Here is a 21,989-nt window from a genome sequence, read left to right as displayed (position 1 = left end):
GCGGCCCGCTCCTCCAAGAGAAACGGCAGAGATTGCCGAGAGAAGCAACATCCCCTCAGCTCGAGGATTGAGAGCTGTGCGCCGGATACCTCGCAGAGACACTGAAGCAAAGACTTTTCCGCTACCCCTTTCCCCTCATCACGAGACCGCGGCTGCTTGTAGCATCAATTCTGCACCTGCCTTCTGGATCATAAAGATCCCTGACCACTAACGATAAAAGTCTATTGTCTTACAACAAATTACTGTGTGGTGTCCCTCTATCCGAAGAGAGTAAGCGCAGCGTGTGCGATCCTAGGTACGAGACCCTTCCAGGAAGGGCCTCCCCGCTCTTGCTCCGCCTAACTCTGGGAAAGGTGGGCCTCCGGGTGGTCAGGAACGCATTCCGTAGCCTCCCCGGGGAACGCCTTCCAACATTTGGAGGCAGGCGACGGGATCCGAGCCAACACCTAGAGATCGTGCAGTAGACGGCTGACGCACTACCAAGAAGAAATGGAAGGAGAAACTTCCCTAGGTGCCGCAGGCACCAACCCGAGCACGACATTCCAAGAGGACCAGTTAGAATCTTATACGCACCGAGAACTGAAACAATTTTGCAAAGACCTTGGAATCGCTACCACCGGACTAAGCACGAAAGAGGACTTCCAGGGGGCATTAAAAACCTGGGTCGAGGCGGGAACTCCCAGGACACAAACAGAAGGAGAGCCTCCTAACGAACCACGAAGCACCCCGGGGAGGAACGGCGCCCCCGAGGGGGGCCTATCCCCAGAGGAACTAGCAGACCGAGAAAGAGGTCGCAACCACGAACTAGAATTAGCAAAATTAAAAATCGAAGGAGAGCTAAAACTGGCCGAAAAAAAGCTGGCGGTGGAACAGTTATGCCTACAAGGAGAACCCGAGGAAAAGAAACGACAAAGAGAACACGAAGAAAGAAAACTCCAACTGGAGCACGAACGTAGCCTGAAAGAGATCGAGCTCAAGGCTAAGAATGCGGAGGCCAGACCCTCGGAAACCCAACCCCTCTCCTCCACCGTGGAACCAAAGGTCCACATCCCCAAAGATGTGGTGAAAGAATACTATAAGAACGACGACATCCAGCAATGGTTCAAAGCATACGAAGTCGCCATGACCTCCCACCGAGTCCCGCAGAAAGACTGGGGGGCTGGGCCGTGGGGCTGGTTCCTGAGCGAGGGGAGAGATACCCTGCTGGACCTGCCCTCCACGGTAATGAACTCCTACAGTCACATGAAAGAGGCCCTAGTAGCCAGATATGGGCTCACCCCTGAAATGTACCGGCAACGGTTTAGAGACTGCAAGAAGATACCCGGTACCACCTGGGTGGAGTACGTGAACATTTACAGCCGGGCCTTGGACGGGTGGATCAAGGGCAGCAAGGTCTCCACCTTTGAGGAGCTGTTCGACCTAATCGCATGGGAACACTTGTCCGCTAATTGCTTTGTAGAGCTGCGCCAGCACCTCCTGGACAGCAAACTCACAGACCCTCGAAAACTGGCCGTCGAGGCTGACCGGTGGGTAAACACCCGGGCCTCCGGGGGCCCCGTGGGAGACTACAGTCGCCACAGTCAGGGACCCCCCGCCAGAGGGGCGGAGGGAATCAAGGCCGGCCAAGGGAACTCCCGGGGGGATCCCCGCTCAGCCCCCCCAGAGGACAACCTCCGCCCTTTCCAGCTCCACCTCCGGCCAGCACCGGGCCACCGGGGAGGCCGGGGCCCCAAGTGAGGATCACCTGTTTCCGCTGCCAACAGACCGGACACTATGCCAGCGACCCTCAATGTCCCATGTACCAGCGAACCGCCACAACAACCCCGCCGGCTCGACAAATGGCCTCCGTAGCCCTGGGGGAAGAGATGGAAGACTCAGAAGAATGGGAACCAGCCGCCATGGCCTTGGTCTCCCTAGGGGACCGGGAGATGGTCCCCGGAACGTCCCTGCCCGCCAACACGAAGAAGTACCGACAGCAGGTAACGGTCAACGGTCACCGCATCGAGGGCCTCCGGGACACGGGGGCGAGTGTCACGGCGGTTCATTGTCACCTGGTCTCCGAAGATCAGATCCTGCCCGGCGCCTTTTGTCCCGTCATATCATCAGACAATTCCGAGAGCCTCTGCCGGATGGCCCTAGTCCCCTTCGAATGGGGGGGAGCCACCGGCAAGTTAAAGGTGGCGGTCAGAACCTCCCAGCCCGTGGACTGCCTCCTGGGCAACGACCTTGAGAATTCCCCGTGGGGACAAGTGGAACGAAGAGCCCATCTCGAGATGATGGGCCTACCCGAATGGGTATGCGCCACCACGCGCTCGATGACTCTCAGAGTGCCTTCCTCCGAGGGGGGAGAAGCCCTGCCGCTAAGCACCGCCACCATCCCCGAGGTCCAGAATGCGCCACCAGGGGCCAACGACCCTCTTCCGGACGAAACAACCGCTCCCGACGAGGGGTCCGTGCCTTCCGACCCCGAACCCTGACCGAACTCGGGGACCTGCCAGAACTGGCCCAGTGGCACTGCGAAGGAGGCCCCTCCCGTGAAGAATTCTGCCAAGAACAATCCACCTGCCCGTCCCTCATTGGACCCCGACAACAGGCCGAGGCCCAAGCAGCAGGCGACCGGACCGGCACCCACTGGGTATACTGGGAGAACGGCCTCCTGTACAGCGAACAGTAGTCGGCCGAGTTGGGATCGGCCCGAGTACTAATGGTACCCCTGCGCTTCCGAAGTCTCCTCCTGGGCCTGGCCCATGATGTACCCCTGGCCGGACACTTAGGCCAAGATAAGACCTACCAATGACTCGTCACCCACTTCTATTGGCCCAAGATGCGAGCAAATGTGGAGGCCCACTGCAAGTCCTGCCCCACGTGCCAAGCCAGCGGAAAGAGTGGGGGGAAGCGCAAGGCTCCGCTACAACCCTTCCCAGTCGTCAGTACCCCTTTTGAGCGGGTAGGAATCGACATCGTGGGACCACTGGACCCCTAGACCGCCCAGGGCCACCGGTTCATCCTCGTCCTGGTGGATCATGCCACCCGTTACCCCGAAGCCATCCCTCTCCGCACCGTGACGGCCCCCGTGGTAGGCCGGGCCTTTTTGGGGATCTTCTCCCGCGTGGGGTTCCCCCGCGAAGTCGTGAGTGACCGGGGTACGAACTTTATCTCCCGATACATGAGGTCCCTCTGGCAACAGTGCGGAGTATCGTACAAGTTCACCACCCCGTACCACCCCCAAGAGAACGGCCTAGTCGAGCACTTCAACAAAACACTGAAAGGAATGATCATGGGCCTCGAGGAACCCCTACGTCGGAGGTGGGACGTCCTCCTCCCATGCCTCCTGTTCGCCTACCGGGAGGTTCCACAAAAATCCCTGGGATTCAGCCCATTCGAACTGCTATATGGACACCCCGTCCGGGGACCCCTGAGCCTGGTCAAGGAGGGTTGGGAAACGACTCCCCGGGGGACCCCTCCGGATGTGTTCCGATACATCTTGGCGCTCCGCAACCAGACCCGGAAATTCCGAGAACTCGCAGAGGCGAACCTCGAGGCTAGCCAGGAAGAGATGAAGCGCTGGTATGACCAGAATGCTACGCTGGTCAAGTTTCAGCCGGGCCAACAAGTCTGGGTCATGGCCCCGGTGAAACCCTGCGCCCTCCAAGATAAATGGACTGGACCATTCAAGGTGGTCTAGCGGAAGAGCCAAGTCACCTATCTCGTCGATGTGCAGTCCCCCTCCGGGTTCTCCACGTGAACCGCCTCAAACCCCACTTTGTACGGACGGAATTGAGTTTACTCCTGGCCACCGACGATGGGGCCGAAGAAGACACCGAGCCCCTCCCAGACCCCCTGGGGGCGAAAGAGACCGATGGTTCCGTGGAGGGGGTGAGACTATCAACCACCCTCACAGCCCAACAGTCCGACGACTGCCGCCAGCTAGTAAGGCAGTTCGCGGACCTCTTCTCCCTAACCCCTGGAGTCACCAACTGGTGTGTCCACGACGTGAACACCGGCGACAGCCCGCCAGTGAGACACCGGGCCTACCGGGTCCCTGATCGGGTCCGAACCTGCATCCAGACCGAGGTGGCGAAGATGCTGGGCCTCGGGGTGATTGAACCCTCCGACAGCCCCTGGGCCAGCCCGGTAGTCCTGGTTCCGATAGCGACTACCCCGGGTGTCGCCCCCGAGCTGAGGTTTTGTGTGGACTACCGAGGACTCAATGCGGTCACCCGAGCGGACGCTCACCCTATCCCCCGTGCCGACGAGCTCATTGACCGCCTCGGGGCCGCTCGCTACCTCAGCACCTTTGACCTAACTAGTGGATACTGGCAGATTGCCCTCACCGAGGGAGCCAAGGAGCGCTCCGCCTTCTCCACCCCGGATGGGCACTACCGCTTTAGGGTGATGCCGTTTGGAATGAAGAATGCCCCGGCCACCTTCCAGCGGCTGGTGAACAGGGTCCTGTCCGGACTAGAGGGGTTCAGCGCAGCATACCTCGACGATATAGCGGTATTCAGCTCCCAATGGACCGAGCACCTCCAGCACCTCCGACAAGTCCTGCTGGCTCTGCGCCGGGCCGGCCTCACCATCAAAGCCAGCAAATGTCAAATTGGGCACGGCTCCGTAACCTATCTGGGGTACCAGGTGGGAAGCGGGCAAGTCGCCCCCCTCCAGCCGAAGATCGACGCCATCTTGTCATGGGAACCCCCCACGACCCAAACGGAAGTCCGGGCCTTCCTGGGCCTCACCGGTTACTACCGGAGGTTTATTAAGAACTATGGCAGCATCGCAGGCCCCCTCACAGAACTAACCTCCAAAAAACACCCCAAGAAAGTACACTGGACTCCCTCCTGCCAGAAGGCGTTCGACACCCTAAAGGCCGCCATATGCGCGGCTCCGGTGCTCAAAGCACCCGACTACGCCCAGGAGTTTGTGGTCCAGACGGACGCCTCGGAACACGGCATCGGGGCAGTCCTCTCCCAGTTCGACGACAAGGGCATAGATCGGCCCATAGCCTTCATCAGCCGAAGGTTGCTGCCCCGAGAACAGCGGTGGAGCACCATTGAAAGAGAGACCTTCGCAGTAGTCTGGGCCCTCAAAAAGCTACGGCCCTACCTGTTCGGAACACACTTCCGAGTACAAACGGATCACCGACCCTTGCGGTGGTTGATGCAGATGCGAGGGGAAAACCCCAAGCTGCTACGCTGGTCCATCTCCCTCCAGGGGATGGATTTCACGGTGGAACATCGCCCCGGGACGGACCACGCCAACGCGGACGGCCTGTCCCGATTCTTCCGCTTCAGCGAGGAGAACCCCCAAGTGGATGGGTAGTTCTCCCCGCCTTTCAGCTGGGGGGGGCACGTGTGAGACCGGCCTCGTGGCGTGGGCCCTCCCGACCAGCAAGCTACCCTGCCACCACGCCGAACCTCGTTGATACAGCCTTCAGGCTCCCGTGGGCCAACATCCCGAGGGCCGGCCAGATCCCCAGCACGCATGCCCGGCCGAGGGAGAGCGAAACCCCCCCCCAAACCAGACCGAGAGGTGCCGATCCTGTCACACCTCTGGTCTCTCCCCCGAGGGAGGTTTCGATCGACCACCAGGCTCCCGGGGAGCAGGCGCCTCGCCCGCTGGGTGTCTGGAGTCTCTCCCGGACCCACCTGAACAGATCAAAGGGCCGAGCGACAGGAAACCCCGACACACCACCCCCCAGGCACCAGACCCCTCTCCGCGAGGACTCCGGACTTCAAAGAGGAGGGGGAGTATAACAAGGGGTGCTGAAGGGACGAGAGCAGAGAAGAACTGGACTGACGAGAGCCTGCTGACTTGGTCGCTGCTCGATCCCTCCCCGAACCGAAGAACTCTGAACCATCTGAGCCCTGCTGACGCTGTCGCGGCTCCCCGAACTCTGAACCATCTGAGCCCTGCTGACGCTGTCGCGGCTCCCCGAACTCTGAACCATCTGAGCCCTGCTGACGCTGTCGCGGCTCCCCGAACTCTGAACCATCTGAGCCCTGCTGACGCTGTCGCGGCTCCCCGAACCCTGAACCATCTGAGCCCTGCTGACACCGTCGCGGCTCCCCGAACTACGAACCTCCGGTGCCTGCTGAGTGACTCGCGGCCCGCTCCTCCAAGAGAAACGGCAGAGATTGCCGAGAGAAGCAACATCCCCTCAGCTCGAGGATTGAGAGCTGTGCGCCGGATACCTCGCAGAGACACTGAAGCAAAGACTTTTCCGCTACCCCTTTCCCCTCATCACGAGACCGCTGCCGCTTGTGGCATCAATTCTGCACCTGCCTTCCGGATCATAAAGATCCCTGACCACTAACGATAAAAGTCTATTGTCTTACAACGAATTACTGTGTGGTGTCCCTCTATCTGAAGAGAGTAAGCGCAGCGTGTGCGATCCTAGGTACGAGACCCTTCCAGGAAGGGCCTCCCCGCTCTTGCTCGGCCTAACTCTGGGAAAGGTGGGCCTCCGGGTGGTCAGGAACGCATTCCGTAGCCTCCCCGGGGAACGCCTTCCAACAGTTACAATAGAAATTACTTTTTAGGCTACTTTTCAGATTATTTTTTGCACTCAGTGTGGTATACTTAGATACCACACTGGGACATTTCCTGGATAAAGGTAAGTAATGCAGTTTGATTTTTCATAGGATTTCCAACTCCACACTTAGAACGTAATTTACAGAAAAGCAGTCAATGCAATACTATGGGAGGAAATTAAGTTATCGGTTTACAGGTAAGGTTTGGGGTTTCTGGGGTTAAAACAAGGGTTCCCCCAGGGTCAAGGATGAACTCTCGTTACACCCTCAGTGGCACTAGGACGGCCGGGTGCAGAGAGTTGAGGCCCAATGTTATTTAATGGGGGATAAGGGACCTCCAGTTGGTGGCTGCTCACAAGCAGGCCACAAGGTTGTGAGAGCAACGCTCCTGGACTTAGGCTCAGGGCAAAGGGGGGGTCGAGTTAGCACACAAAGTGCACCCACAGCGGCGGGCGGGTGCAGGGTGCTGTTTTGATGTCAGGTGCCGTGTTGTTTTCAATGGGGATTCTCCAGTTGCAACAAACACTGCAGGCTCGGGGACGAACATACTTCTGGAGGCGACCACCGGTTGGAGAGGTAAGTTGGGATGTCGAGGGATGCTGGGACACTGTTGTTTGGGCCATCAAAGGCCGTGGGGCGTTGGGTGCAGGGGTGTGTTTTAGCGTTTGGTTTTTCATACTGCTCCGGTCGCGGTCAGGGTGGATCCTCCAGAAAGGGTCTGCAGGCATCGTTGGGAGACTTGAGGCAGGTCAGGGATCACCAGAACACAGGTCAGGATTGCCTGGGAGACCTCCTTGTGGTGTTGGGGCACTCGAACTCGGGCCGTGGCCGTCAGGTGCGGAGTGGTGCAGACTCCCGGATTTGGCCTGAGTCAGAGTCTGTTGGTGAGCACATCAGTGCTCACAGGAGACAAAGTCTGGTTGGGGAAGGCAGGGCAGGTCCTCCAGGTTCTGGGGGCCTGCTCGATGCAGGACACACCTGGATTTCGCTGGAGCAGGTCGAGGTCAGGACAGGGCGGTAGGGCTGGGGCCAAGTCAGTTGGTGTCCTCCTCTTCTTCCTTCAGCATGGCTCTTCGGTCCTTCTTCTTCTTGTATCTTCTTGTCTGAGGAGGCAAAGTTCAGGGGTGCCCCTAAATACTAAATTTAGGGGCGTTTCAGGTAGGTAAAGGTTGGGGCCAATGGGTCCCTTCCTTGGGGTGGGTACACCCCCTATTATGCCACTCTCCAGTGGGAGGGGGCATAAAACTGACTCTGGTTGGCTGCATATTCAAGATGAAGGGGACTGAGAGTTGTGTTTCGTGTTGCCTGCCCCACCGGAGGGGTGGGGTTGGCAAAGGTGGGCAAACCTCTCCTCCTATCTTGGCTTTCCAGCTGATTCTCCCGCCCCAAGTGGGTGTCAGAACCGGTGGGGTCCAGTTGCTGGGAGCAGCAAATGGGTGGAGTAGCTAACAAAGGCTGCAAGCCTTTGAAGCTTCCCCTTTGCGGACCCTGCCCATCCTGGAGGAAGAGGCTTGGCACTCTGCCCGGGATGTGCTTTGTTTCAGGGCTCTGAGAGTGGGAGGTTCTCGACCCAGGGGTCCAGAAACATGTCTGGGAGTGGCAACAGACGAGCAGCCATTCAGCCAAGACGCTAGAGTCAAGTCATTTTTCAGGGGGCATTTCTAAGTGCATTTTACATTAAATCCCACACTGGCATCACTGTGGGTTTAATGTGCTGAGAAGTTTGATATTAAACTTCCCAGTTTTCAGCAAGGCCATTATGGTGCTGTGGAGTTCATAATGATAAACTCCCAAACCATATACTCTTTATGGCTTTACTGCACTCACAATGTCTAATAATGGACTTAGACACTGTAGGGGTATAGGGCTCATGCACGTGTACCCTCGCAAGTAGCATAGTGCACCCAGCTAGAGGGGTGGCTGACCTATGCCATAGGCAGTGGGTTGTAGGCGTGGCACACAGGTATGTGTGTCTTGTCGACTCTTCACTTTGTTTTGCACCAAAACATGCAGCCTGCAAAGGCAGTGTGTGTGTGTAAGGGTACAGGACCTCCAAGGGTGGCACACAACAAGTGCTGCAACCCTTAGAGGCCTTTCTTGGTCACAGTGCCCTTGGTACCTATGGTACCTCTTACAAGGGACCTATATGTGGCCAGAGAGTTGTCAATTTGGGTGTGCAACAGTACAGAATTAGGGAAAGGACATAGGCCCTGGGTACCTGGTTGGCAGGAACCCAGGGCACACTTAGTCAAAGAGCATCAACATCAGGCAAAAAGTGGGGGCAACCATGCAAAAAGGGGCACTTTCCTACACCCAGTCAGACTAGTTAAAGACCCACTGACACCACCTCATCTCCTTTCTCCTTTTCTTCCCCCCTGACTCCCCAATACTTGATCAGGCCGCGTTCCCGGGAGTCACAGGCCTACTCTTTGTTCCCCCCTTCCTTTGCTCCCTCCCCTCCCACCCCTCCCTCTTCCCAATTGGTTCCTCCCCCTAGTTCTTCTACCTTGCCTCCGGCATCCACTCCCCCTCCCGGCCCTGCACCTGCCCGATTCTCTGACGCTTTCTCCTCCCCCCTAATCCAACCAACCTCCCCCCTTATTATTCCACCTGTCTTACAACCTGGTCTACCAATCAGCTTTCCTTACCTTCCCCCTTCCCTCCCCCTTTCACCTCATCCCTTTCCGCTCTTCCCTGTCCCCGTCCCCTTAATTCTTCTCTTCCACCTCCCTTCTCTCTTCAACCTCCCCTCACTCTTCCTGTGCTTCCTAACCATGTCTCCTTCCTCGACAATTCCTTCCTCGTCTCCCCCTCACTCCACCTGTTGCCTGTCCCCCTTCAATTACCGTTCATAACTTACAGTACTTGTCCAGCACCTTCCTCTCTTTTCTCCCCATACTTCTGGCCTTCCTTGGATCCCCTTCTCTCCCCCCCTTGTACAGCACCCTCTCCTCTCCACGTAGCTTTGGCATTCATCTCACCCCCTGTCCTCCCCTCCCTGTTCAGCCTCTTCTCCTCTCTTCTCCCCTTACCATTGGCCTTCATTTGACCCCCTTCCGACTCTTCAACCTTATTTATGATCTCTACTCTTCCCCTCTGTTCAACACCAGTAACAATATTTCTCTTCCCACCTCTGTTTTATCATCCTCTCCTATCGCCCACCATCTCTCCCCACCTTCTACCCTTTGCTCCCCAACTCCCCACCCATTCCCCCACCCCTCCCCTCCCTCCTTCTTTCTCTGCACTTCCTCCCTTTTCCCCCTCCCCCACCTTGCCCCGGCCTCCCTCAGTCCCTCCCATTTACCACTCATCCATCACTCCCCGTCCTCAATCACCCTCTGCACCACCTCCCTTATCCCGTTCCCCCACCCGTCCCCCCTCACCCTCCGCACTCCAACCCTTATCCATCAAGCCACCCAACACTCCGTGCTCAGCTCTCCTCTCCCTAGAAAATAAACTTGATTCTCTCATCTCTTCCATTTCCCAGCTTGTAGCGTCCATCTCACTTTTAAGCGCCAAGATGTCCCCCTTCCCTAATACCCTCCCGAGGAGTTCCGTGCTCCCGCGCCCCAATAAAGCAAACCACAGCCTGTCCTCTACAGACATCTCCAACTTACTAGCCAGCTACAAGACCACCAGCGTCACTCCCCCTCTACCTTCATCTCCCATTAATTCTACGCAGTGCACTATTCAGACCATCTCCTCTGTCAGAACCTACCAGCCTCCCTCTTACCGGCCACCCTCATTCAAGAATCTTATCCCTATCTCCCTTAACAGCCCTAACACCCCTGTCACGAAAACAGTTGCATCAGAGCTGCACTGCTTGCTCCACAACTGCAGATCTGCAACCAAACACAAATTGGAAATTTCTGACATTATCACCCTCCAGAATCTTGACATGTTTTTCCTCACTGAGACCTGGTTTAATGACTCCTCTCATACTTTGTTTGATCTTCTGGTACCCACTGACTACTCTATCCTCAGAAATGACAGATCAGACAAAATTGGGGGCGGTGTCGCTATCATCTTCAGGAATTCTCTTCAGATGAAAGCCTTCCCTACCACCCTTTTCCGTACATTCGAATGCCTATCCCTAGAACTTCAAATACATCATGGTTCACCCTTTAGATTCCATGCCATCTACCACCCGCCCGGTAACTGCTCTTCCTTTGTGGAGGAACTCACTGACTTCATCAGTGACCAATTTTCTCAAAGTGACTGACAGATCTTCCTGGGTGACTTTAATCTCCATTGGGGCTCTTTCGAAGACTCGGCTGCCAACAAGCTTGCCACCTTTCTCTCAGCCAACGATCTCTTCCAACATTGCTCGGAAACCACTCATTCCAAGGGCTCAATTCTGGATCTTGTCATATCCAAAGCAGACCTGTTGACTACTGCTCCCCCTATCCATGTAGACTGGTCTGACCACTTCCTCGTTCCCTTCCGTTTTCATCTTTCGCATGTTATAACTCTCGGCCAACCTAAAAGAGCTACTACCTGGTTCCGCAACACTAAAAACATTGATCTTGACACTTTTTGTGACTCTGCTATGCGGTCACTTCCTAGACTTGACCCTAACGTGGATGTCAACGCTCTCACCACTCAGTGCCTCTCAGTCCTAGCAGTTGAAATCGACAATGTCGCTCCACTCCAAAGCAAAAGGAAAAGACACACCCCCTCAGCTCCTTGGTTCAATAAAGCGCTCTACAATGAAAGGAAAAACCTTAGAATCCTGGAGAAACATTGGAGAAAATCTCCTACCTTCAATCTCTCTCTGCTACGTTCAGAAAGATCCAAATACCACAACCACATCTTCCATCAAAAAGCATCCTATTTCAGATCCCTCCTCGACTCAGCCAAAAACAGACCCAAAAAACTCTTTGACCTCATCAAAAACCCAAACTGTTCTCCCCTAACTACTAAGCCCGAGGACTCCACAAAGAAAGCAGCCGATTTCGCCATTTTCTTTGATGAAAAGGTCAAAGCACTGGTGGATCAAGTCGACCACCCCACCCCCTTTGAGGAGCGGAAATCCTTAGTCACCTGGCAATACTTTGACGTCACCTCAGAAGATGACCTCCTCAATGCATCCTTGAAACCAAACCATCCAACCACTCTTCTCACCCCATCCCTAGCATCATCGCCATCGATTTCTTCACCCATACTCTCTCTTACTGGACCGGGCTAGTTAATCTCTTCCTCAGCCAAGGCTCCCTCCCTGTTGTCCCTAAATCAGGACAGGTTACCCCTCTTCTAAAAAAAAACCTCCGCTGATGCAACCAACCTCAACAACTTCCGCCCAATCACCAACCTCCCTTTTCTTTCGAAAATCACTGAAAAATGTTTTGCGAAACAACTTTCCCTACATATTATGGACAATAATCTCCTCGGTGTTTTCCAATCTGGCTTCATCCAAAATTGCAGCACTGAAACAGCCCTGCTGCTAGTGATTGATGATGCGTTGCATATACTCGACTCCGGGGAATAGTGCCTTCTGATTCTTCTAGACCTCTCTGCAGCCTTTGACACTGTTAATCATAGCACCCTCCTCAACACTGTTCAACAGAGAATGGGATTGGATGGCACAGTGCTTAAATGGTTTGTCTCTTTCTTCTCAGACAGATCCCAAATGATTAAGATGGCGAACAGTCTTTCATCTCCATTGGCTGTAGGTCAAGGTGTCCCTCAAGGTTCTATCCTGGCACCCACTCTGTTTAATCTCTACCTGGAACCATTAGGGAACCTCCTAAGCAAATCTGGGATTCATTACCATCTTTATGCGGATGACACTCAAATCTACCTCAAGGTGTCTTCCGCACACGATCTCTCTTTACTCGACTCTACTCTCAACTCCATCCACAACTGGATGTTAGCTCACCAACTCATTCTAAATTCCGCCAAAACTGAATTCATCCTCCTTCCGACCTCTCTCTCTCCTCCTCCTGTTCAATCGTGGATGGATCAGCTGAACCTGCTCAACAACAAACCCATCATTGTCGACTGCGCTAAATCCCTGGGTGTCATTCTTGACAAAAGACTCAACTTAATCTCCCACATCAACTCTATTGCCAAGAACGCACGGTACCAGTTGGGCCTTCTATGGGGGATCCGTCGGTTCTTCCCGGAGAAAGACTTAAAAACCTTGGTACAATCTCTGGTTCTCTCAAGACTGGATTATTGCAATTCTCTTCTGACGGGCCTACCCAAATCCCACCTCTCCCCTCTCAAATCCATCCTCCATTCACCAGCTCACTTCATTTCAGGGTCTAAACGAAGCGACCACATCACTCCTATCCTGTCCTCTCTTCAATGACTTCCAATCGAGGCAAGATCTATTTACAAAACTGCCTGCATCACACACAAAGCCTTGCACACGTCCTCCCCTCGTTACCTGGCAAATAAATTGAAATTGTCCGGAGGCTCTCGACCCTCTCGCAATGCAGAAAAGTTTCTGCTTGAGCCCCCCGTCTTCAAAAGGGAAAGATCGATGGCACAATCCTTCTCAGGCAATGCGGTGAGAATATGGAACTCACTTCCCCCATGGCTCCGTGCCACCTCCTCTACCCGGATCTTCAAAGCTGAACTCAAATCTCTTCTCTTTCAAAGACACTTTCAGAACTAATACTTTCATACTCAGGCCCCTCTCTGAAGTTCGCTCTTCATTGTAAATTTGTATTTTTTCCTGTACATTCCTCACCCCTGTGTGCTGTGTTGGATTTTGTGTTTGTGTACCCTTCATTTTTAGTCTGTGTAATGTTCTATTTTGTACCACTTTTCTCTTGTAACGTAACTAGCTCTATTGTACAGCGCTCTGACACCTTTGGGTAATGTCCGCGCTTCATAAAAATGCACTAAATAAATTAAATAAACACCAGGCAAAAACTGCGGGTAACCATGCTAGCAGGATCATCTCTTCCTACATGGTGCATTCCTGCTCTCCATTCAACGCAGCGCAGTAAGTCATCTCGCTGCGTTGTGCCAAATAATGATGAGTCTGGCTCTCAGTCACCAGTGGTGGGGCAGGCAAGAAGACCAGTAGCAGTTGCTGCGGGGGAGCGGTCACTGGGGGTCCATGGCAGACTCAGAGTCAGACTTATCATTATTTGACGAAGAAGAAGGAACATTGAGTCTAAGAAAAGGGACATGGTGCCGATAGGTCCAGGGGAAAAGGCGCGGTCAACTTGAATAAAGCTGCACAAACTGCACGTCTCTTCCAGCATGTCTGCATGGCACGCACAACTCTACAGTGGGGAAGGCGCTCCATCCATAGGGAGGGGCGGGTGTGCGCCTGGGGGGCTGGGGCTCATGTCTGTATGGCACGTGCAACTCTACAGGTGGGAAGGCGCTCCATCCATGGGGAGGGGCGGGTGTGCGCCCGGGGCTGGTGCTGGGGCTCATGTCTGCATGGCACGTGCAACTCTACAGGCAGGAAGGAGCTCCATCCATGGGGAGGGGCGGGTGTGCGCCTGGGGGACTGGGGCTCATGTCTGCATGGCACGCGCAACTCTACAGGTGGGAAGGCGCTCCATCCATGGGGAGGGGCGGGTGTGCGCCGGGGGCTGGGGCTCATGTCTGCATGGCACGCGCAACTCTACAGGCGGGAAGACGCTCCATCCATGGGGAGGGCGGGTGTGCGCCTGGGGGGCTGGGGCTCATGTCTGCATGGCACGCACAACTCTACAGGCGGGAAGGCGCTCCATCCATGGGGAGGGGCGGGTGTGCGCCTGGGGGGCTGAGGCTCATATCTGCATGGCACGCGCAACTCTACAGGCGGGAAGGCGCTCCATCCATAGGAAGGGGTGGGTGTGCGTCTGGGGGGCTGGGGCTCATGTTTGCATGGCACGCGCAACTCTACAGGCGGGAAGGCGCTCCATCCATGGGGAGGGGCGGGTGTGCGCCGGGGGCAGGCTCATGTCTGCATGGCACGTGCAACTCTACAGGCAGGAAGGCGCTCCATCCATCGGGAGGGGCGGGTGTGCGCCTGGGGGGGCTGGAGCTCATGTCTGCATGGCATGCGCAACTCTACAGGCGGGAAGGTGCTCCATCCATGGGGAGGGGCGGGTGTGCGCCTGGGAAGCTGAGACTCATGTCTGCATGGCACGTGCAACTCTACAGGTGGGAAGGCGCTCCGTCCATGGGGAGGGGTGGGTGTGCGGCTGGGGGGCTGGGGTTCATGTCTGCATGGCACGCGCAAGTCTACAGGCGGGAAGGCGCTCCATCCATGGGGAGGGGCGGGTGTGCGCCTGGGGGGCAGGGGCTCATGTCTGCATGGCACGCACAACTCTACAGGCGGGAAGGCACTCCATCCATAGGGAGGGGCGGGTGTGCGCCTGGGGAGCTGGGGCTCATGTCTGCATGGCACGCGCAACTCTACAGGCAGGAAGGCGCTCCATCCATGGGGAGGGGCGGGTGTGCGCCTGGGGGGCAGGGGCTCATGTCTGCATGGCACGCGCAACTCTACAGGTGGGAAGGCGCTCCATCCATAGGAAGGGGTGGGTGTGCGTCTGGGGGGCTCGGGCTCATGTTTGCATGGCACGCGCAACTCTAGAGGAGGGAAGGTGCTCCATCCATGGGGGGGGCCGGTGTGCGCCTGGGGGGCTGGTGCTTTCGGATTCTATGCATCAGTTCGCTGTCAATGGTGAGGCTTGTGAAATATTGTCACCTGCTGCACTATTCATCACTTCAAACCGGGCACATTAAAGCCCTCTTGTACACACTTCACACCGGTCTGTTGTTGATTGTGCTGTTTGCCGAGCACGTGCTGTGAAGCCGCACGGCAGGCACCCAGCGACATACACAACCCTATTTATAAACATTAAATAAAGAGTCATTATGTATTCCAGCGGTGGAAGTCCTATTACGGACAGACAATGTTTGACTTTTTATTGCATTTTCTCATCATATATTGTTGGACCTGTCAGCCCTAGGGTGGTCTCCCCATCTATTTTTGATCGTGCCTCATTTTTTCCACCCTCATATTTATGTTGGACTAGGTCTCCGGGCGCCTTTTCATTGCCAATCAGTGTTAAGGTGCAGGTGCTCCCTTCTTCCAAGATGGCTGCCACAGACCTCTGCTACTGCAGAGTGGTCTTTCATAGTAGCACCCTAGCTGCCAGGAGCTGGCTGGAACCCCACAAGAATGTTGCGACACCAGCCCGCCTTTTTTGTCCCATAGGTAGAATGGGGAAGCTCCTGGAATGTGCTGGAACCTTCTAGAAGGGAGGTGTGGTTTTTCTTTTGCCGCCTTGGCTAGAGGTCACCTGACCTAGGGCTACTTAAGTGAGGGAGGGAACTTTTTGTAGTCAGTTGACCAGTGGGGTAAAGCAGAGCTGGAGAATCCACCAGGAGTGTAGGCGGTAGGGCCTAGCCAGGGACTTATGCCTCTGAGAGTGACAGGATTTAGGTGCTGCCTCTTAAGTGAGTGAGGGATCCTGTGAAACCCACTGATCTTGCCCAGCAGTAGGAGGACCCAGAGAACCTCTGCCCAGCCTGACTAGGAAGGACCTAGTCGCCAACTCACTCCCTACCCCCCTGTAACAGAACCCCTTAAGGGCGCCAGAGACATCTGCGCCATCAAGACTTTCTAGAGCAACTGATTGCAGGAACTGAATGCTGAGACTGCGTGTCCAGACTGAACCTTGACACTACCTACCTAACCCATTGTGGTATCGCTGAGGATCAACCAGGTCTTAGCGCTGTGACCCCTGCGCTCCCTGACCTGGCCTGGGATCCAGGCAGCGTGCTCCGTTGAGCGCGGAGCTCCCCAGCTTAATTTGAGCCCCCCCTGTGACGTGGAGGCTGAAGCGCGCTCACTGCTGCGGCCCGGAGACCGGACGAGTGCCCCTCATCGAGGCGAGGCCCGCGGAGAAGCCCGGGGCCCCGTCGCTGCCGTTGCAGCTGCTGCGAGAAGTGCGTGAGGCCGTGGCTGGGATAGACGCCTCAAGACGTCGTGATCAAGGTAAGCCGGGAGGCTTGGGAAGGACCCCGGTGCGCCCCCTATCGACCGGGAGCGGCACCGCACCCTGCGACCCTGGTTCCCTCTCCGTGGGAGTCCCCCGTTAACCCAGAACTGTGACCCCTCCGAGGGATTGCCCCCTTTTTCTGCAAGACTGTCAAGGAGCGCTGTGCCCCACGAACTGCACCGGAGTGCGAGAGGCGCACTCCGTAAAAATCGTTGTGCTCCGAGAAGTGCTCCGTTCTGAATTATTCACTGCTTACTGATTACGGGTAGCGTTATGTTCTAATGCTCAGTGCTGAAGTATTCACTGCTTACTGATTACGAGTAGCGTTATGTTCTAATGCTCAGTGCTGAAGTATTCACTGCTTACTGGTTACGAGTGGCGCTATGTTCTAAGGCTCTGCTCTGAAGCATGCACTGCGTGCTGGTTACGAGTGGCGCTATGTTCTAATGCTTTGCTCGGAAGGTGTTCGTCAGATTTGTCCCGAGGTGTACGAGGCCCGCTTAGCGCGTAGAGCGCGGTGATCGCCACTGAGGCGCTACAGGTAACCAAGGTAGCGGTAGGTCCGCGAGGTCTGCCCTGGGTCCCTGCACGCCCCCAGGAGTGGCGCTACAATCCCCCAAACCCTACCACGGGGAGTAAGATATACAGGGGTGGCCTAGAGCCTGCAGGAAACATACTGGGGAATAACATCCTGATGAATAGCATACTGGTGAATATGGTGCTGGCGGATAAAAACGCTGACATAAGTGAATTGCCATTGTCATCTCATGAACTGCACGTATATCTTATTAACTGCATTTATATCTCATGAAGTGCATTTGTATCTTATGAATTGCATTGTTATCTCATGAACTGCATTTATCTCGAACTGCTTGGATAAACTTGAGTATTTGCATAAATCTCTACAGTGTGGCGTCCCTTATTGTGTGCGTTGCTGGCTTCAGTGGATGTGCGTGTTGTATGGTCGCTTTACACGCAAGCCTTTGCGTGCCCCAGCCGCTCGTGTCACGTTACCCCCTTAGGGCCTGGAGACCCCAGGTCTTACATATATTAATTGCCTTCATATACTAGTGTGCCAACCCCTTGGCCCGGGAGTGCAATATTTCCGCCCGCAGGCACTCTCTCTGCTCAGCTCTCGTGCGACACTGTGTGACCCTGGGCAATCACATCATCCCCGCGCGCTCAGTGCCAGTATATCCCATATTCTGGGCACTCGGCGGTGGTCCGTAGTAACTCGTACTCCACATAAAAGGCGAATATTTTCAGTTTCACTCCTGCCCGTTCCTTACCTTGTGATGTGCGCCGTCTGCTCCCTGCCTCTCTCGCTCTGTGGCCCCTCTGTGAATAAAGGCCCCAGAGGCCCGTCAGGCTGCTAGCCAGGGAGGGTACTGTGGGTCTACAGGGGGCGGGGGTGCCCTGGCAGAGCCCTCCAGCCACAGTCAGGCCCCGACCTGCCCAGACCGAGCTCCACCTCTGAGGCCCGTCAGGCTGCCAGTAAGGGTGGATCTGTCTCTTCAACGGGGCTAGGGTGCCCACTCCCCCTCCCCTCCTCCCAGCCCCCCCTCCCCCCGAGGCCAGGCCCTCACCTGGGAGGTCAGTCAGGCACACTGCCAGCCAGGTGGGTACTGTGTGCCTACAGGGGGCGGGGGTGCCCTCGCAGAGCCCTCCAGCCACAGTCAGGCCCACCACCTGCCCTGCCCCGGCTCCTCTGGGACCACAGCCAGGGTGGGTCCTGTCTATTGGGGGAGGGGGGGGCACGTAGAGGCTTCCAGGCACAGTCAGGCCCCCACCTGCCCAGTCCCGGCTCCTGGGCGACCGTCAGACACACTGCCAGCCAGTGTGGGTACTGCTTGTCTCCAGGGGTCCCTCGCCGAGCCTTCCGGGCACAGGCCAAGCCTCTGGGGTCACAGCAGGTTCTGTATGTTCAGGGGGTAGGGGAGCCCAGGCCAAGTCCCAACCTGCCCTGCCCGGCTGCGCCTCTAATCAGAAACCCGATGCCAAGTTTGCCAGCGTTAAATGCGGCACACATGCTTAGGGTCAGGCCCCACCTCAGCCTCCCCCCCCTCAACACAGGTCAGTTTACACTAGTCCCCTGCAAGAAATAAACCACTGCGTCAGCATGTGGCGCCCTGCCAGCCCTGGCACCCACAGGCCAAGTGCACTAACACAGAGTGGGCACCCATGGGAGCCTGGCTCCCAGCGCGGCACCCAGGACAGACCCGGCGCACTGCATGGCATGCTGTGTGGTCGGCGGACTAATGCTTTCACTGTAGGAATCTGTGCGTCACCTCTTGGTCACAGGTCCAAATCCTGGAGGGCCCAATCAGCCTTTCATCCTTACAAGGTATATATAACTGAGTCGGAAGGAACATCTGTTATTTCACCACCAAGATACCCTTCAGTGCCTGCTTTATAAATATACAAGTTGGTGGTAAGTTTACAAAAAAAAAAAATCCTCTGCGTAGAAACATTTTACACATAGGACGTGCGCTGCACCGTGCACCCCACGTGCCATGCATGAAACGTAGGGAGAGAGAAAAACACCTTTCCTTCTTGCACCTGCCTCAAGGAGGGGTTGTTCCTCGACACAAAACCTGGTCTGATTATTTCAGAGGCTAAGACTTGGCTTCAAAACCCCTGGGTGCTTTTTGTGGCCTAACGCTGCTTTGTAAATATGGAACCCTTTCACGTAGGTATCTGCGTTGAAGTGGCGTGCACTGGGCGTTGCTGTGGGCGTCCTGCTCGGCTGTCCCGTGGGACAGTATCGGGCGTGGAGAGAGTCTTCACATATGTGTCCCTGCGATGGTGTTTCTTCCCAAGCCTTACTACATTTTGCATTTTTTGTATATATTATGTTGAGCATACCTCGCTACATCCCATGCCTATTTTGAAAGCCCCAAAACAACAATTGATGGACAGAATGCAGAACAATGTCATACATTCACCCCAGTACAGAGATCTGGGCCTAAATCCATCGTTTTTTTGCTCCCCATGCCATTCCAGTTTGAACCCAGCCATATGCAAATCAGTCTTGACCCTGTGCCTCATGGGAACAGTCCAGCCCGAACTGCCAAGCCAGGTCCTCCCTGGACTGGAAACAAGCATCCTAGGACCTGTTTCGGGGTTTCACCCCTCTTCAGCCAGGATAGCTTGATTCCAGTGGCATGGAGAGCACGGGACTCACGTCTGAGCATACCCGTCCCACTCGGGGTGACAAATGCAAAAACAACAGTGCCAGAAACCGGTCCTAGGAAGCTTGTTTCCGGTCCAGGGAAGGCATGGCTTAGCAGTTTGGGCTGGACTGTTCCCATGAGGCACAGGGTCAGACTGATTTGCATATGGCCATGTCTGAACTGGGGTGGCAGAGTGGGCTAAAGAACGGTGATGGATCAAACTCAGATCTGTTGACTGGGTGTGAGTGTTTGATTGGTTCTGATACTCTGTCCATCACCACCCCCTTTTGTACCGCTTTATTTTGAAAGCCCATCATTTCAGGTGATATAGACCAGTCCTTCTTTTCCTGCAGATGCTAAAGGATTTTGCAACCAGTTTTGCTATTGGTTCTTTTTTAAACATTATAGTTCGTGTTCGCAATAGCATGCATTTTAATGTAGTAATTCCGTGTATGTTTTTAAATTGATTGTAATTTTGAGACTATGTTTCTTATTCTAATACAGTTTTTTGATTGATTAGAGTACATTAATATTACTTTTGTTTTCATATAATTTTTACAATTCAATTATCAACAATATTTCATCTTTTTACCACAGTGTTGTAGGTTTGCTGCTTGCTACATCCGAGAGTCCAGCATCATTTTGTGCTTTTGGGTGCACTTGTCTTGCGTGCTGCGACACTCCACTTTTTTTTGCGGATCTCAAATCACAAAAGGTGCACAGGAATTGTATCTCTCGTTCATTTTCCCACATTTGCATTTGGAGTAGTTTAGCTTCTATGTCAGATCTTGAGTGATATGTTTTTAGGTGGCATCTCTTGTGCTTGTTGGAGACGTCTTTTAAATTCTTTAATGATTCACACTATGTCTCTGTAGATAATGCAATTCTATTTTTCGTTGAGATATTCCCACTATGTGACTATCTTGGTGAAGTCCCTTTCCTTGTCATTGGGTTTATCAGTGACCTCATAAATGTCTGTCAGTTTCTCAGTCCTGTTATGTCTGCTGTGCTCTTCAGTGTTGACGCTTTTACAGAGGTCGATCATTGAACGTGGGAACAAAGTATGATTCAATTCAATGTTATTCGTGGGGATTTTAGAACTGGGTGTAAAGTTCACAAAATCAATAAGGTGGTGAATATTTTGTGACAGCAGCCGCTTCATCCTCTTATTGGGTTTGTAATGCCGGATATGAGAATCTGGATTGGTATATGGTGCACACTTAAGTAAGTGGGCACCTTGCACCAATCTAGACAATCCTTATGGTGATTTTAGTGGTCTCAGACAACCTTAGAAAGCTCTCCAAGTGGCAGCTGCGGAGAGCAGCCTTCAGGCTTAGTTCACAAGGAGTGTAAAGCAGCTTGTTTTACCAGAACATAATTTTATAGGTGCTGATTAAGTGAAAAAGTACCACACAGTGTATTTATTTATATTTTATTGACTCATTTGTGATGCGCACAAATCATCCCCAGAGGGATCTCTTGGCGCCCGAGAAGGAGGCAACATATAAAATGAAATCTATTGTTTTTTAATTAGAAAAGCCAGGTCTTGAGACATTTTTTTAAATTGTGGAAAGTTAGGGCAGGCACAAATTTTTTCTGGGAGCTCGTTTCAATATTTGGGGGCCAGATAAGAGAACGCACGACCACCCATTTTAACTTTCCTTATTCTCTTGCTACAGAGCAAGCTGCGATTGCTGGATCTGAGTTGTCGTCCAGGTTGATAGCGTTCAATTTTATTAGTCAGATAAGCTGTGCCCGTTCCGTGCAGGGACTTAAAGACCATGCACAGCAGCTTGAAAATAGAACGTTTCCATACATGAAGCCAGTGTAATTGGTGAAGGACAGGAAGGGAAGGAGTTTGTGCTGGTTAATTAAGGGCAAGACGAGCTGCCGTATTTTGCACCACCTGCAGTTTGGATAACAGGTCTTCCCTAATTCCTACCAACAAGGAGTTACCATAATCAAGACGACTAATTAGGAGCGACTGAATGAGGGCTTTTCTGGCGTTCAATGGGATCCAGGGTAAAATCTTTCTAAGCAACCGCATGGTCCCGTAGCAGGTGCCTGCAAGAGTTTTCACCTGTTCGTCCATAGAAAGCTTATTGTCTATTCTAACCCCTAAGTTCTTAGCCCAACCTCTTGGGGGAGGGGCTTCTCCTAATTCTGATGGCCATCAGTCAGAGCTCCACAGTTCTTCTGCCTTGCCAAACAACAACATCTCCGTTTTGGAGGAGTTAAGTTGCAGAAAGTTCTTCCTCATCCAGCTTGCAATGCTAGTCATACAGTTTATGAACTTAGCTTTAGTTACTGCAGGGTTGTTC

At 54.2% G+C, this 21,989-nt stretch overlaps 1 protein-coding gene across 7 annotated transcripts in view; it reads right to left on the bottom strand.

Moving 5' to 3' along the window:
• LOC146863653 (putative E3 ubiquitin-protein ligase HERC1) overlaps nt 1-18,460 on the bottom strand; it is a 1,482,062-nt gene extending 1,463,602 nt beyond the window's left edge. For 5 of the 7 annotated variants that reach the window (XM_085627735.1, XM_085627741.1, XM_085627742.1 and 2 more), the window contains exon 1: nt 17,785-18,017. The gene's annotated coding sequence lies outside the window, so the exon portion shown is untranslated. Of the gene's footprint in view, nt 1-17,784; nt 18,018-18,081 lie in introns of those variants that run through there. The other 2 variants (XM_085627737.1, XM_085627739.1) reach the window with 2 other exon arrangements.
• Nucleotides 18,461-21,989: the final 3,529 nt, after the last annotated feature.

The sequence above is a fragment of the Triturus cristatus genome, chromosome 2_1 (genome assembly GCF_964204655.1).
Source record: "Triturus cristatus chromosome 2_1, aTriCri1.1, whole genome shotgun sequence".
NCBI lineage: Eukaryota > Metazoa > Chordata > Amphibia > Caudata > Salamandridae > Triturus > Triturus cristatus.
Note: the sequence above shows the minus strand (reverse complement) of the source record. Positions and strands in the feature narration are given on the sequence as shown.